This window comes from Cebus imitator, unplaced genomic scaffold (assembly GCF_001604975.1).
Source record: "Cebus imitator isolate Cc_AM_T3 unplaced genomic scaffold, Cebus_imitator-1.0 Scaffold18, whole genome shotgun sequence".
Lineage (NCBI taxonomy): Eukaryota > Metazoa > Chordata > Mammalia > Primates > Cebidae > Cebus > Cebus imitator.
In genome coordinates this window covers 9269120-9285082 of record NW_016107333.1, presented here as the reverse complement: position 1 = coordinate 9285082, position 15963 = coordinate 9269120, and the positions used below count along the sequence as shown (strand labels likewise).

At 57.8% G+C, this 15963-nt stretch overlaps 1 protein-coding gene across 6 annotated transcripts in view; it reads right to left on the bottom strand.

Moving 5' to 3' along the window:
• The window catches only part of LOC108293215 (nucleolar protein 4-like), a 73802-nt gene that overhangs the window by 15240 nt on the left and 42599 nt on the right, over positions 1 to 15963 (bottom strand). The window lies entirely within an intron of this gene.

Here is a 15963-nt window from a genome sequence, read left to right as displayed (position 1 = left end):
GCCAGCCCTCAAGGCCTGGTTCCACGCTGACACTTCAAGCTAGCACCTTTCTCCACTGTCTATAGGAAGAAGGCACTCACGCCTCCAACCCCAGCCTGCTGCCTGGCCCAGAGTAGTTGTGAGAGCCACCCGTCCCACCAGCACAGACCCTGTCACTGGAGAACCCCCAGCATCTGAGGTCCAGGAGCCTCCACTGGGGACAGGGATGACATCCATACTGGCTGGTTGCCCCTGTTCCCATAAGCTTTGAGGGTCCCATCCTTCACCCACCTTACAGGTGTGACCTCATGTACCGACACCACCCTCACAGCCCACTTGCTTGACCTGGGAGGGCTTTGGATTCCTCCTCTGGAAGGAGGGATGGCTCCTCAGTGGGCATCGTGCCTGGCACACAGCACAGTGCCTGGTCACTGCATTCATCACAGGCACCAGGCCCAAGGCTGGCTGCAGAGCTACGCCCTGCACCGGGCCAGAGGTGACATCCCATCATTCCATCGCCCGCCTCCCCATCAGGTTTTCCCAAGATGGACTTGCCCTCCCCGGGTGTGAGCTGAGACTCACGTGCTGCTTTGGGGGGCACCTGGAGCCTCCACCAGGTCAGATGCCCGGCCTGGGGGGCCCCGACTCTTCAGCTACCAACACCTCTGCCTTGGGGCTGTGCCCCTAGTTGCCTGGCTGGGGATCAACAGCCCCTAGCTCCAGGGAACCCCGACTCACCAGGGAGGTGGTTGGGTGTGTGAGACCCGTAAGGCACCAGGTGCTTGGACCTTGCATGGCCACGTGTTTCAAGCTGTTAGAAGAAACTGGAAATCTGTACCATTACATAAACAGGTTTTAAAATATGGCGGACTGACTTACACGGTTTACTTTTTTTTTTTTTTTTTTTAGACAGGGTCTCGCTCTGTTGCCCAGGCTGGAGTGCAGCGGGGCCATTAGGGCTCACTGCAACTAACTGTTGCCTCCTGCGCTGAAGCGATCCTCCCCACCAGCACGCACCAGGATGCTCCGCTCATTTTTAAGGATTTTTATGTAGAAGTGAGCCCTCACTATGTTGCTCAGGCTGGTCTCGAAATCCCAAGGCTCAAGCCATCCTCCCACTTTGACTTCTCAAAGTGCTAGGATGACAAGCATGAGCCACTGCAACAACCCATTATAGGTATATGTGTATGTATATATATACACACACACACACATGTATACACACACGTATATAGTATATGAGCATATATACTATATATATATAGTATATATATATATGCTATATATATATATATACACACACACACACACGTATACACACACGTATATAGTATATGAGCATATATACTATATATATATAGTATATATATATATGCTATATATATATATACACACACACACACACACGTATACACACACGTATATAGTATATGAGCATATATACTATATATACATATATAGTATATACTTATACATATGGGCCTGTGTGTATATATAGTACATATGTGTGTATATAATATACGTACATATATATATTTTGAGACAGAGTCTCTGTTGCCAGGCTGGAGTGCAGTGGCGTGATCTCGGCTCACTGCAACCTCCACCTTCTGGGTTCAAGTGATTCTCCTGCCTCAGCCTTCTGAGTAGCTGGGACTACAGGTGTGTGCCATCATGCCCGGCTAACTTTTGTATTATTTTTAGTTAAGGCAGGGTTTCACTATGTTGGCCAGGAGGGTCTTGATCTCTTGACCTCGTGATCCATCTGCCTTGGCCACTAAAAGTGCTGGAATTACAGGTGTGAACCACGGCACCCAGCCCCATTATTTAAATTTATTTTTTTTTTGAGACGGAGATTCGCCCTGTTGCCCAGGCTATGGTGTAATGGTGTGATCTTGGCTTACTGCAACCTCCTCCTCCCTGGTTCAAACGATTCTCCTGCCTCAGCTTCCTGAGTAACTAACTAGGATTACAGGCACCCACCACCATGTCCCACTAATTTTTGTATTTTTAGTGGAGACGGAGTTTCACCATGTTGGTTGGTCAGGCTGGTCTTGAACTCCTGACCTCGTGATCCACCCTTCTCAGCCTCCCAAAGTGTTGGGATTACAGGCATGAGCCACCACACCCGGCCTATTTATATTTTTAAAAACCCTGAGAAGTGAATGTGTAAACAAAATGTGCTCTGTCCATGCAATGGAATAGTATCTAGCCACGAAAAGGAATGACATTTGGATACGCGCTGCAGTGTGGATAAAAACACGACGCTGTGGGAGACGGGCCAGACGGACAAGGACACCGAGTGACTCCACTTCTACACAGCACCTGGAACCGGCCCGTTCACAGAGACAGAGGCGCAGCGAGGCTCCGCGGACTGCGGAATGGGCCGTTATGACTTCATGGGTACAGAGTTTCTGTCGGCGGGATGAACAAGTTTTGGAAATAATGGCGCTTCTGGAGTGTACATTTAAAAATGGTTAAAACGGCAAATTTTATCTTATGCATTTTACCACACACAAAAAAACCGCCCCTGAGCCCTAGTTTATAGGCTGTATCTGCCGTCACCTCGTTTTCTCACGCTGCACACACACAGCCCACTCAGAGTTCTGCAAAAGCCTGCCTGCCCCAGCGACACCACAGTCTCACAGACCCCCAGGCTCGCTCAGGCAGCCCCGGCCTGGCATGCCCGCCACCACCCCACACAGCTGCCCCCGATCCTCGCAACCCACTCTGGGGGCGGCCTATGACCTTAGGCCTATGTTTTGCCAACTTGGGAGGCTACAGAGTGGCTGGAAGAGGCTGCTCCACCTCCAGGAGCCTCCGTTTCCTTTCAGAGCGGGTCCCACAGCTGTAAAACACGGCTCTACAGTACAGATGGGGCAGGCACTCTAAAGGAAACCCCGGTTCCCTGTACCCCACGCTTCTCACATCATAATTCACCCACTTCCGATGCACAAGGCTCTCCCAGACTGCAATGGGGGCCTCTGGGGACCCTGCAGCCCAGCCTGTGACAGTTTGAGGTGGGGCCCGTGAGGGGACCACTGTGGGGACAGGGCAACTGCTGCCCTTGGGGTTCACACTCCAGCAGCAAGAAATCAAACACAAGGGCTCCAGGAAAGACGAGGCTCCAAAGGGGCGTCACCAGCTTTCCGGGCCCTGAGCCATGGTCTCTCCCCACTCCTGGCAACTCCTGCCCACCCTTCAGCGCTAACCCGAGCACCACCACCTCAGGGAAGCCCTCCCTGCCTGCCCCAGTCTCCATCATGGCACCAGCTCTGGGCCACCACTCTGCAGAAGCCACGTGAGAGACAGTGGGGTGAGGGCTGAAGCCTCTGGACCCAGCAGGGGCAGAGGCACTGCTGGGGATGGGGTTGGTCCGGCCTGTCCCTTGGCCCCACAAGCAGTGGATCTGATCCTGGCTGCAGCCACACAGGCTCAGTTTACTCTAGCTGGAAGCCAGGTCCCTCCTTTGGGCCCACTGGGCCCTTCCAACGAGCCCCCACAGCTCACCCACCCACTCCAGCTGTGACCCAGCCTTGGCACTCGCTGTTCCCTCTTCCTGCTCCACTCTGTTCCGGTGTCCCCTTGGCGCAGACCCTCACTTCCAGGGATCTGCTTAAAGGTCACCTTCTCCGTGAGCACAGCCCTTGCCCCGCTCTGGCACACTGACCCCTTTACCTATTTCTCCCAAGCACTTATCTCCTCGCACCACTACTGTGTTCACTGTGTCTCTGGCCAGTGCCCAGAGGCTGCCCCAGTCCTAGAGACCCAGGGTTGGCGCAGCTGCATTGGAGGGGGGAGATGGATTGCTCCTGCTGCCCCCCCAGGTCACGCCCCTCCCTCTGGTGAGGGCAACCGAGTCTCCCAGGGCTCCCCAGGGTGAGTGCATGCCCCAGGCCTGGCCAGTCAACCCAGCACAGCAACTGGTGATGACCTGTGACCAACTGGACCCAAGGACGAGGGGCCAGGGGCTCCTGCTGTGATGGCTGGGAAGGCGCTCTCTACCCAGGGATGCTGGGCCTGTGACGCAGGGAGGCCCAGGCTGGGGAAAGCAGGGCTGAGGCGGGCAGAGATGACCCCCCGAAATCTATCTGTGCCTGCCGCCTAGGGAGGTCCTAGAGGTTTCAGTGAGGGAGCCAATAATTTCCTTATTGCGTAGGCTGGCTGGAGGCAGGGTCGCATCAGTGCATCTGGCTTTGTCTCTGAGTAGTCCAGGGTCTTCTCCTGGGCAGAGGCCAAGGGATGGGACCTGGGGGCTGGGACCCTCCACATGGCGACCCCACCATGACACCCAAGTCAGTCCTGAGGAGGCTGTTGCCCACAGGAGGCCTGGTGCCCACAGGAGGGGGTGGCTGCAACCCTCATACCCACCCTGCACTGCATGTGGCAGGGAGAACTGGCCTATTACTGTTTGGGGTAAAAAGGAACAGAGAGACTGGGGGCAGCTGGGTTCTGATCTAATCAGAATTCTGCCTCCCACAACCCTTCAAAAAAATGTGATTTAGGCTGGCACAGTGACTCACGCCTATAATCCCATCACTTTGGGAGGCCGAGATGGGCAGATCACGAGGTCAAGAGATTGGGACCATCCTGGCCAACATGGCAAAACCCCCTCCTCTACTTAAGAAAACCAAAAATTAGGCGTGGTGGCACGCGCCTGTAGTCCCAGCTACTTGGGAGACTGAGACAGGAGAATCGCTTGAACCCAGGAGTCAGAGGTTGCAGTGAGCCAAGATTGAGCCACTGCACTCTAGCCTGGCAACAGAGCGAGACTCTATCTCAAAAAAAAAAAAAAAAAAAAAAAATTGGGAGGCGAAGGCAGGAAGATCACCTGAGGTTAAGAGTTCGAGACCAGCCTGACCAATATGATGAAACCCCATCTCTACTAAAAATACAAAAATTAGCTGGGGGTGGTTACGTGCGCCTGTAATCCTAGCTACTTGGGAGGCTGAGACAGGAGAATCGCCTGAACCCGGGAGGCTCAAGTTGCAGTGAGCTGAGATTGCACCACTGTACTCCATCCTGGGCAATAAGAGTGAAACTCCGCCTCAAAAAAAAAAAAAAAAAAAAAAAGTGATTTAAAAGAGACATAGGCACCCAAACCCACACTCGGATGGACTGCAGGGGGCCCAGGCAGGGACAGTACGGGTTCAGGGTCCTCCAGTCTGGGTGACCTTGGGCACCACCACCTCTTGGCCTCCTCTTATCGACAGTCCTGGGAGTTGCCGCTGACGCCCTCCTGGGCTCTGGCACTTTATGACCTGTGAAAAAACCCAGCTGGCTCCATGGGCACAGAGGCCCCAGCACACAGGACTGATGGGTGCAGCCTCCAGCTGGGAGGCTCGGTGGGAGGCTGGGAGTTCTGGATGGACCCCCCACACCTGGTGCTGGACGTGGAATCTAAGGGTGCCCAGGTGACCTCTTGTCCCCACCTGGTCCTCATCGTGCTGTTGCCAGGAGGCCCCTCCAGGAGGGTCACCCCTGAGGCCAGCCTGCTGGGGTCCAGCATGATGGCAGCAGGCTGGGCCTCACCCCAGCCCATGGCTCCGAGGGCAGCAGAGAGGTGTCCTGAGGAGCCTTAGGGAAAGCGGCTGGGGCTGCACCCCTCCTGAGCACTCCCACAGAGCCGGGCCTTCCCCGCTGTGGTAAAAGGCGACTCCCTCATCTGGGCAGGACCCGGAGCTCACCACCTGTGCCCGGAATGCCCACAGGCAGGGAAGGACGGCCATGCCCGTCTATTTGAACATGGGGCAATGTGCTGCTATTCAAATGGAGGAATTAGAGATGAATGGGGGAAATTGTTCCTCCCTCTGTCCCGTCTCCAAAAGGAGACAAAAACCCCTTTTACCTCAGCAAACAATGCCCTTATGTGGGCGCCAGTGCCCCGCAGCCTGCACAAGCCCGGCTCTGTGCGAACCACCAATTGACACACCGTGCTCTGGGGCCCCCAGCCAGTGGCACCCTCTCCCGGTGGGCAACTCCCACCAGCTCCCAGGCTAGGCTCGGAGGGTGGGAAGGCCCATCATCCCTGGGACCACAGGCCAGGCACACGGCCACCCAAAGCCAGCAGGCCACGTGCAGACTGCCTTCTGTGGCCAGAGGTGTGGCTGCTGGAGGCAGCGACACCTCCGTGAAACTCTGTCATAGCAGCAGCCAGGCGGGGTACGGGAGGGGCATCAATAATTCACACACAACAGGGCGATGGCAGAGGAGGGGGAGGGAGACTGCTGGAGCCAAGACCCACCATGGCTAGGGCGGCAGGAGCAGCAGGGCTCTGGGCTGTGGTCTGGGGGTGCTGACTCTGCTGTGAATTTGAGGCGCACACCTCCCCAGGCCTGGCTCCCTGCCTGCTTTGACAAAGGCCAGCGCCAGGGCCGTGTTTACATGATGCATAGTTCCAAGGAGCACCAGGCTCGGGGCGGGCTGCCCGACTCTTCCTCCGGAAAGGCAGGAGGGGCACAGGGGTCAAATAGGGGACACTAGGACCCCACCATCCCAGGTGATGGGGCCACACATGGCACCTGCATTCTCCACGTGGCCCTCAGGCCCTGGCTACCTGTACAGCTGCCCTCCTGACCTCCCTGCTGTCCCTGCAGTTCACACAGCCCGACCCAGCCCTAGCTGTGGGGCAGGGAGCTCATGCCCCCCATCTGGGTGCCACACTTGCCCTCTGATATGCAGCCCTAGTACGCCAGTGCCTCTATCCCCACAGCACGCATCCCCTCTCCATGTGCCCCTCAGTTCCCAGGCAGTGGGCGTTCCTGCTCAAACTCTGGTCACTCTTTCCTTAGGCAGGTGCCAAACTAGGCCCTCACAGGCAGGAGCAGCGCTGTCCCACAGAAACGGAGCGTGAGCCACATGTGGGATTTTCAGTGTCCTAGTACCCACATTTTTAAAAAGGAATAGAGAAACAAGTGAAATTAATTTTCATAACCTATTTAACCCAATATATCAAAAATTGTACCATTTCAACAAATAGTCGACGCCGTGTTCTGGGAGCCGCTGAGGCGCGGCGTGTACTGCACACCGGCCTGCACCAGCCTTTTCTGAGGCTCAGAGCCGTCCTCGGCAACCGCAGTAGACATCGCAGACCTAGATTTCCCCTCAATCTGAAATCATGTCTCTCTGCAGAGACCCTAGGAGTCCTGGACCCTACAGAGGCGCCCAAGCTATAGATGATGTTTAGACCTTGGGACAGATGGCTCAAGAGGTAGGGCCCTGGAGACAGACGCCACCTTCCGTGGAGGGGAGGCGGACACCAATGACACATCAGGTCCTGAGTGTCAGGCGGTGGGTAACTCATGCCTGATTTGCACAACCACCCTCTGCGGCGGACATCAGGGAGGAACCCGAGGCTCCAGGGGGAAGTCACTGGCCTATCACCCAGAGTGAGTGGCACCACCCAGTGCTCTCAGGCATTCTGGAAGCCTCCAAGGCCAGCCTTGGTTTGCCCATCTGTACTGTGGGACAATTCCCTACCCCTGCCACCCAGACTGCCCTACTTCCTGGAGCCCCTCCCCTAAAACCTACTGGCCATTCGTGCCCCAGGGGAGTGCTCCCAGGATGAACGGCCTGGGTGTGGGTGTCCTCCTTGGCTCTGACCTCCAGGCCAAGCATAGGCGGTTAGAAATAAACACCAATTCAGCATGCAAGGATCGAGCCGAGACACACACAGCCCCCGTGTGTGTCAGGGCAAACAGAACCACTCTGGGCCACCGTGTGTGAATGATTCACGGGGCAGGGCCTTGGCCTGAAAGCCCCTGCAGGCCCTCCTTCAGCCCTCCCGGAAGCCAGTCTGGGTTCAGCACACTGCAGTCCTTAGGTCAGGGTGATGACGCCAACATGGCCCAGTCACTTCCTGGTTCCTGGGAAAGTCACCCTTGGACAGGTTCCCGGCAGAGGTGCCTCAGGAGGGCCTGCCCTGACAGACCAGTCTGAAGGGGGGAGCTGTGTGTGTCCTGGGCTGGTGGGCGGTGAGGGTAGGGGCACTGATCCCTACAGGCCCAGGCTCACCTTCACCTCCGCCCTTTTTTTTTTTTGAGATGGAGTCACTGTCACCCAGGCTGGAGTACAGTGGTGCAATCTCGCCTCACTGCAACCTGTCTCCCAGTTCAAGTGATTCCCTTGCCTCAGCCTCCTGAGTAGCTGGGATTACAGGCGCTTGCCACCACACCCAGCTAATTTTTATATTTTTAGTACAGGCGGGGCTTTGCCATGTTGGCCAGGCTGGTCACGAACTCCTGACCTCAAGTGATCCGCCTGCCTCAGCCTCCCCAAGTGCTGGGATTACAGGTGTGAGCCACTGCACCCGGCCCATCTCCCCCCTTTCTCGGTAGGTGAACCTCAGCTCCCTAGGCCTCTGAGGGCCCAAGGCCTCAGCACTCTGGACGAGGCCGGGCTGTGCCGGCCCTGGCCACTCCTGGATAAAGGGATCTCTTGGTGCTGTCTCCCGGCCTCTCTCGCCCCTCAGCAGGCCGGGGCCCAGCACAGCCCGGCATTGTCTGTGCCGCCTGCGGCCCAGCTGATGATGGACACTTTCCTGTGACCCAGGACTGCCAGTGTGGCCCACAGCCAATCCCTGGAAGGCTTGGGCCCCAGCTCTCTGATCCTGGGGGAGGGGAGGCCAGGAGGCCGCCGCCTTCTCATCTGGTGTGGGTGTTTGGAGCTTTGAGGAGGAGCAAACTGCTCTTGCTCCTGGGGTAGGGGTGGGTGGGACCTGTACCCAGAGAATGAGGCCCAGGCCTGGGTTCTGACCTCACCTGTGAGAAGTAGGGTCAGGGCAATGGACAGGGCCATGATGAGCAGGTGCTGGGGAGAAGGTTTGGCTTAAAAGTTCATGGCAGGAAATGCCTTTCAGAGGCTGGCTCAGGGAGGCTGGCCTAGGAGCCACAACTCCCGCCATGCGGTAGTGACCAGGGTAGATGTCTGGCCAGGAGCGTTGGGTACAAGGGGGTCAGCAGGCCAGAGTTCTGTGGTCCCTGGTGGGAGAGAGCTGCTGTGACCCAGGGATGGGGCCAGAGGAGGGTGGGTCTCACCTGAGGACATGGCACGGGGGTAACAAGGGTGACCATCTCCAAGCCCGGGTGGCCTGGTCGCCACTCCCACTAGCTCCTTCCCCACCAGCCACTGGCTTCACCCCTTGCTGGGGACACCCCCATGGTACCCTGAGTAGCAGTACCCTAGAGGCACACTGCTGCCATGGCACCTTCTCCACGGATGGCAGCACTCCCTCCCCGCTGCCTGCTTAGCTGCCTGTCAATGTGGGCACCTTGGACGGGTTGGGGGGTTGCCAGATGAGCAGGATCTTGGGGAACTTGGGGTCCCTGGACAGGCCCTGGCACATGTGGGTGGGGAGGGAGGGACAGGGACTCAGGGGATGCTGGACTAGCTGTGCCTGAGTCTGGTCGACACCAGGGACCCCCAGCCCAGCTCCCTTTCCAAAGAAGCACGACCTGGGCGGTGGTCAGGGGCTGAGGGCAAGAGTCGGGTGCCGTAGAGGGTGGCTGTGAGGTAGGTTGTGGTCCGGGTCCCACAGGGCTCCGCGGTAGAGGGGACAAGAGACCAGGCTGGATGAGAAGGCAGGACGTGACCAAGGGGGTAGAGTGTGGGGCTCAGAGGATCTAGGGCAGGAGGACCCCCCACATCCAGTCCCAGCCTGGTCCCTGAAGGACCTCTGTGCTGTCCACATCTGGTCCCTCAACTGCCTGGCAAGGTAGGGCAAGATGATCGCCCTCAGCCTGGCAAGGGAATGGCACCCACCCAAGGCTGCCCAGTGAGGAGGGGAGGTGAGCAGGATCTGAACTCCGTGTGCCCCCACGCTTCCCTCCAGACCTCTCGGAGGCCAGGGAAGAGGCACCCAGGGGAGGGGCCGGGCCAGGGAGGAGAGGCCAGCAGCGCAGCTGTAAATCTGGAGCCCAGGGTGCTCGGGCCACACACCTGCTCCCCAGGGGCTTGCCCTGCTGCCGAGTTTGCATTTCTGGGTAGTAGAGGGCCCTTCCCAAGGGCAGCAGGGCCAGGAGGCAGGAAGCCTTGGCCTTCTCAGAGGTTCTCAGAGCTCCTGAGGGCATGCCAGGGTGACGGGCTGCAGCCCCCAGACCATGTCACAGAGAGGAGCTGAGGCCCAGAGACAGGGGGAGCTAACTCAGGACCGCACTACAGGGAAGAGGTGCAGCGCCTGGGACCTGCCCACAGGATGCCACAGAGGGGCCGACCCTCCATCCGCCCAGAACCCTTCCATGCTAGACCCTCTCCAGGGAGCCTGGCTGTGGCTCCCCTGCCCTTCTCTCCAGGCTGGAACTTTTGGAAACCCTCAACCCTGGCATTGGGCATCTCCTCGCTTCCCAGCCCCCTGCTGCCACGCCTCTGCCCGGCTTCCCAGGCCCTTTCCCTGATCCTCCATTCCCTGCCAAGAGTGACTCAGTGGCAGCTGGTTGAGCACCTATTCAGTGCTAGGGCCTGGGGATAAAGCCCAGAATAGGAGACTTGGGCCACATGGGGCCAGCCCTGAGGGTGTACCCTGCGGCGCCACTTCCAGCAATGAAAAACGGGGACTCAGTGAAAAACAGGGACGTGAGTGTCCTTCCACAGCAGTGGCCAAAACACTGGCTCTGGAGAGACCCAGTCCCCGTGGTCCAGGCAAGTGACTTCCCCTGGGAGGTGATATTTCCTGCCCTGTGGAATGGCACATGTACAGCTCTGGGCTCTCGGAGTTCAGTGCCGGGCACACAGTGTGCTCAGAAACAGGCCCCAGTCACTGGGCTGACTGCGGCTGGCCCACATCAGTGTCACGGAGGTCAATTACTTCATGTGAGAGAAAAGGTGGCACCCACACCGCACCAACGCCCACCTCACTGAAAACAAAACCAGGCTCTGGCTACTTACATACATAGAAAAGTCTGAGAAAAAAAGGCCCTCAACATCATTATTTCTCATTTTCTTTTTTCCTCCTTTATTTTTCTAATGTTTCTACAATAATCATAATACTTCTGAAAAAAGCGGAGAACTAAGGGAGGTTTCTTTCTTTCTTTTTTTTTTTGAGACGAAGTCTTGCTCTGTTGCCCAGGCTGGAGTACAGTGGTGCCGTCTCAGCTCACTGCAACCTCCACCTCCCAGGTTCAAGCAATTCTCCTGCCTCAACCTCCTGAGTAGCTGGGATTACAGGCACCCACCACCATGCCCAGCTAATTTTTTTGTGTTTTTAGTAGAGGTGAGGTTTCACCATGTTGGCCAGGCTGGTCTTGGACTCCTAAGCTCGTGATCTGCCCACCTTAGCCTCCCAAAGTGCTGGGATTACAGGCGTGAGCCACCGAGACCGGCAATAAGGGACCTTTCTACAAAGATGCAGCTCCTGCTCTCAGCAAGCTGACAGCCCGCAGGGGTCCCACACTGTGTGCCCGTCTGGCTTCAACCAAACCCTATACCCCTCCAGGGAAGTGGGGACAGGGCTCATTACCCCTGCATGTCACAATGCCCAGTGCTGGTGTGACTAAAGCAACCAAGAACCCAGAAGAGCCAAAGGACCCTCAGTGCCTTCGTCTAGCGTCAGGTGCACCATGCGGGAGCCCCAGACCTCCCGGTGTGCGGCGGGAAGCCTGGATGGAGGGCAGCTCTGGAGGGGCGGCCTCATCTGAGAGGCGCGCACACCAGGCCCTGACCTGCCCCAGTGCTCTGTATGACTCTTGCTCAGCAACCCCCCGACTGCCTACCCTGTGGAAGGTGGAACCAGGCCCAGCGAGCAGACCCTGCTCTCCCCTGGCGCTGGCTTCCTGTCTGCCCAGGAGGTGAGTAATGTCCGCTCCCTGCCCCCACGCATCCCTTCTGGAGGCCAGGCGGACCTCACATTTTCCGCTCAGGAAGGGGCAGAGTGAAAGGCCTGCTGAAGCACATCCAGGGGAAACGGAAGGAGTGGCCCCGCCTGCTGGGTCAGGACCTGGGGCCAGCCCCAGCCTGCAGGAGGCGCCCTGGCTCACCTGCCTCTGTGCATGCCTTCATTCATTTCGTCCACTCATTCATTCAGCAAACACTGCACCAGCACCTATGTGGTGCCATGCCCTGTGCTGGGTGCTGGCTCTCAGGGTGCTTACAGTGCTCGGGGAGGAGACTGTATCAAACAGATCCCATGGGTGGGGGTGTCATTTCAGATGGATGTGCTATTTGGCCCCAAGACTCAGACAACAGCGTCTCCGGACAAAGCCTAGAGTTGGCTTCTCCCAGGCATCCTCCCTCCACACCCTATGATGTGCAGAGAGCCCTGTTCAGACCCAAAGAAAGTCCAAGCCTCAGCCAGCGCGTAGCCGAGGGTCTACAGGGGACCTGGCCCATGCCTGGGCAGGAAACTGTAGCAGGAGCTGGCCTGCATGGCCCTGGGCCCCAAGAAGGGAGCACCCCAAGTGTCTGGGGAGGGCCTCCTTTGGTTCCCTAGCTCTCCAGCCCATCTTCTGGGGACCCTCACACATGGCTCCTACACCTGGCAAAGGCGAGAGAGGAGAAGTGCTGGCACCTCCCCACTCTGGCCGAGTTGCCCAAAGTCTCTCCCTGATCCAGCTTCCTCCCCATGAGATGAGGGCGCTGTGAGTGGCATTCCCTGCCAAGCATTAGTGGCTGTGATCGCAGGGACCCAGGCGCATCCCAGGACTTCAGAGTGTAGGGAACTGCTGAAAAGAGGTCTGGGAGAGCAAGACTCGCAGGGCAGGCAGTGGCAGGGTTGGGGGCAGACGCCTGTGTTTCAGGACAAGCAGATACTCACCTCGGTATAAAGAACCTCAGAGACAAGCTCCTCAGGGAGTGAAAACGGGCATGCTCGCAACTCACTCTCAGGCTCAGCGGTTTCGGCCATGGGATTGCTCTGCCACTCAGCCTTCATCTGCCTTTGTGCAAATATTTAAAGAAGGGTCCTGCCGGGTTCTGTGGCTCATGCCTGCAATCCCAGCACTTTCGGAGGCCAAGGCGGGTGGATCACAAGGTCAGGAGTTCAAGACCAGCCTGGCCACGATGGTGAAACCTCATCTCTACTAAAAATACAAAAATTAGCCAGGTGTGGTGGTGAGTGCCTGTAATCCCACCGACTCAGAAGGCTGAGGCAGAGAATTGCTTGAGCCTGGGAGGCAGTTGCAGTGAGCCAAAATCGTGCCACTGCACTTCAGCCTGGGTGACAGAGTGAGACTCCGTCTCAAAAAAAAAAAAAAAGGAGGCCCCATCTAATCCACAGGTGCCAACTGCCTAGCTCCTGAAATCACTCTCAGCTGCGTCGCTCATCAGCAGGGATGAGGTGCTGATAGGGCTGGGATGTGGGCCCCCTCCAAATCTCATGTTGAAATGTGACCTCCAGGGTTGAAGGTGGGCCTGGTGGGAGGCATCTGGGTCATGAGGGGCAGATTCCTCATGAGTGGCTCGGTGCTATGTGGAGTGAGTTCTTATTGTGAGTTCACGGGAAAGGTGGTTATTTAAAAGAGCCTGGTATCACTTCCCCTCCCCGCCTCCTCTCTCTCACCATGAGATGTGCCTGCTCCCCCTTCACCTTCTGCCATGACTGTAAGCTTCCTGAGGGCTCCCCAGGAGCCAAGCAGATGCTAGTGCCACGCCTACACAGCCTGTGGAACTGTGAACCAAATAAACCTCCTTTCTTTACACATTACACAGCCTCAGGTATTTCTTTATAGCAACACCAAACAGACTAACACAGGTGTGTCATCAGCATAGCCTTGGGAGTCCCCACACTTCTGGCAAAGAGAAAAGGCCTAAGTGCTTGGATGGGGAGGATGTCCCCAGAAGCAAACAAGCCACCTTATGCCCCATCGGAGGTGGAGCTACGTCTGCTCTGCAATGTTGTGTTCGGGTAGGTCCCAGTAAATGCTTGTTCATTTGGGGATAACAGACATTCAGCAGGCACTGACAATGGACCAGGTTCACAACCGAGTCACAGGGGCAGGGCAGAGACCAAGACTGACCTCACAGCAGGCCTCAGATGCCCATGGAGGACTGAGGGCCAGGGGCCACACACTAAGCCCACCTGGGCATCAGTGAGGTTGGGGGGCTTCTGCGATGGACACCCTCGGGCGGGGAGTGGAACCCACAGAAGGTTAGGGCAGCCCTGCTTGGGCTGTTCCCACCCAGTCCTGCATCAATAATGGGCCTGAGAGTGCCCTGATGGGCTCCCCTTGACTTACTCATGGGAGCTGGACCTCAGCTCATGCCTGCACCATGAACGCCTTCAAGAGGGGCTGGCTGTGTGTCGACATGGGGGCTGGAAGATGGCCCAGGACTCCAGGCCAGAAATCCACTGCTCTGGACAGATACCAACAGGCCCATGGGCCCAAAAAGGGCAGCAGAGGCCAGGCCAGCTGCCTGGGCCTTCCCAGGGCCTATGCCCCGCCCGGGGTCTCAGCCGGCCAGTGGGATAGCCCACAACCCCATGACACAGCCTCGGAGTGGACAGTGAGGCCCCTGGCATCACGGTCAGCACCATCTTCCCCGTACCAGCTCTGGTGGCCACCAGGAACAGAAGGCGGTGTGTGACTACCCCGAGGCAGACCTGCACTGGGCTCTGGGGACCTATGGACCCCACCAGCCTCCCTGCATCTCTCAGCCTTGTCTTCATGGCCAGCTAGCCTCCAGGCAGCACGTGCTGAGGGAGCCCCATGGACCCTACAGAAATGCCACAGTCTGCTACCTGATCCTGATGGCCTCCAAATCTCCAGTCCTCCCCAAACGGTGGACGTGAGGAATAATAATCGCATGAGATCTGCTCAGGAACGAGTAGGGGGACCCTACTCATTCCAGTGGCCCTGCCAGCCCCACTGCTCTGGGTTTCTGAACAACTGTCCCAGACCCTTCTTAGGGGGGCACAGCCCACGACCCTGGCTGAGCGCTGCAGGAACTGCCCTCGGTGTGGCTTGGGAGTGGCCTCAATTGGCTCCCTGGAGGCGGGAGATAAGCTGCTGTGCTTGTCCCAGCACCAGTGCCCCCCAGAGCACGTGGCCACCCATACCGGGTCCCCGCCCCCATGGGAACGCTGGAAGGCAGCACTGGCCTAGGAGGCTGGCAGCACGAGGGGGTCGCGCCGACTTCACGAGGCATCAGGCACAAAAGCCTTTTCTTTGCCGGCAGCCTCGCACCCCGCTCCTCACACAGCCACTCCCTGGGCTCCCCAGCCCCTGGCCCAGACACCTCCAGCTGCCTTCAGACTGGGTCTCCTCCCAAACAAAGCTGGATTCAGGGCTAAGAGGGCCATGGGGAGGCAGGCGCACAGGTTCTGCCATGGAGACGAACTTTGACCCAAACGGCAAGGCTCCTACCCCTTATTTACTCTTTAAGGCTGACCCGTTTCACAGAGTTAACATTACACCCCTTTTTAACCCGCACCTCCCTGCCACATTCCAGGCCTCGACCTTCAACCCCTCCTAATTGCCAGCTCCGGCTCCTACACCCCAGTTCTCCAGCGCCCAGCTCACGCATCCCCCGCCCCCAACCATCTCCTCCTTGGAAACAAAGGCGGTGCCAGGAGTGCTGTGTTCACAGGGCCACCTGGCGACCCTGGCACACCAGGGCAGATGCCAGGGACCCAGATCCCAACCACCTGGGGGAGTCCACGTGGAGCCCGGGCGGATCTCTGGGGTCTGACTCCTGACCCTAACTCTCCAACCCCTGAGACCTCTATTCCAAGGGAGGTCAGAGCAGGCTGCCTGGCAGGCCCCGGGCTCGGGGGGCTAGGGCTAGGGAAGAATCCGGACAGCTCCCCAGCCAGCTGCATCGCATGCCAAGGGGCTGGGATGCATGTGGACAGCTGCGCTGCCTGGTCACTCACCAGGTGACCTGCGCTATAGCCTCACATGCAGCTGCAGAAACACAGCTCTAGTTTCCTTGCTGGGTAGTGGGGCTGTTCTGTGTGAGGTACACAGTGAACCTTCCCAGGCTCGCCCCTGGTAACTCCGAAACCCACATCACAGAAGCCCATGGCATCCCGGCAACCAGACAGACCCCCTGCCCCAC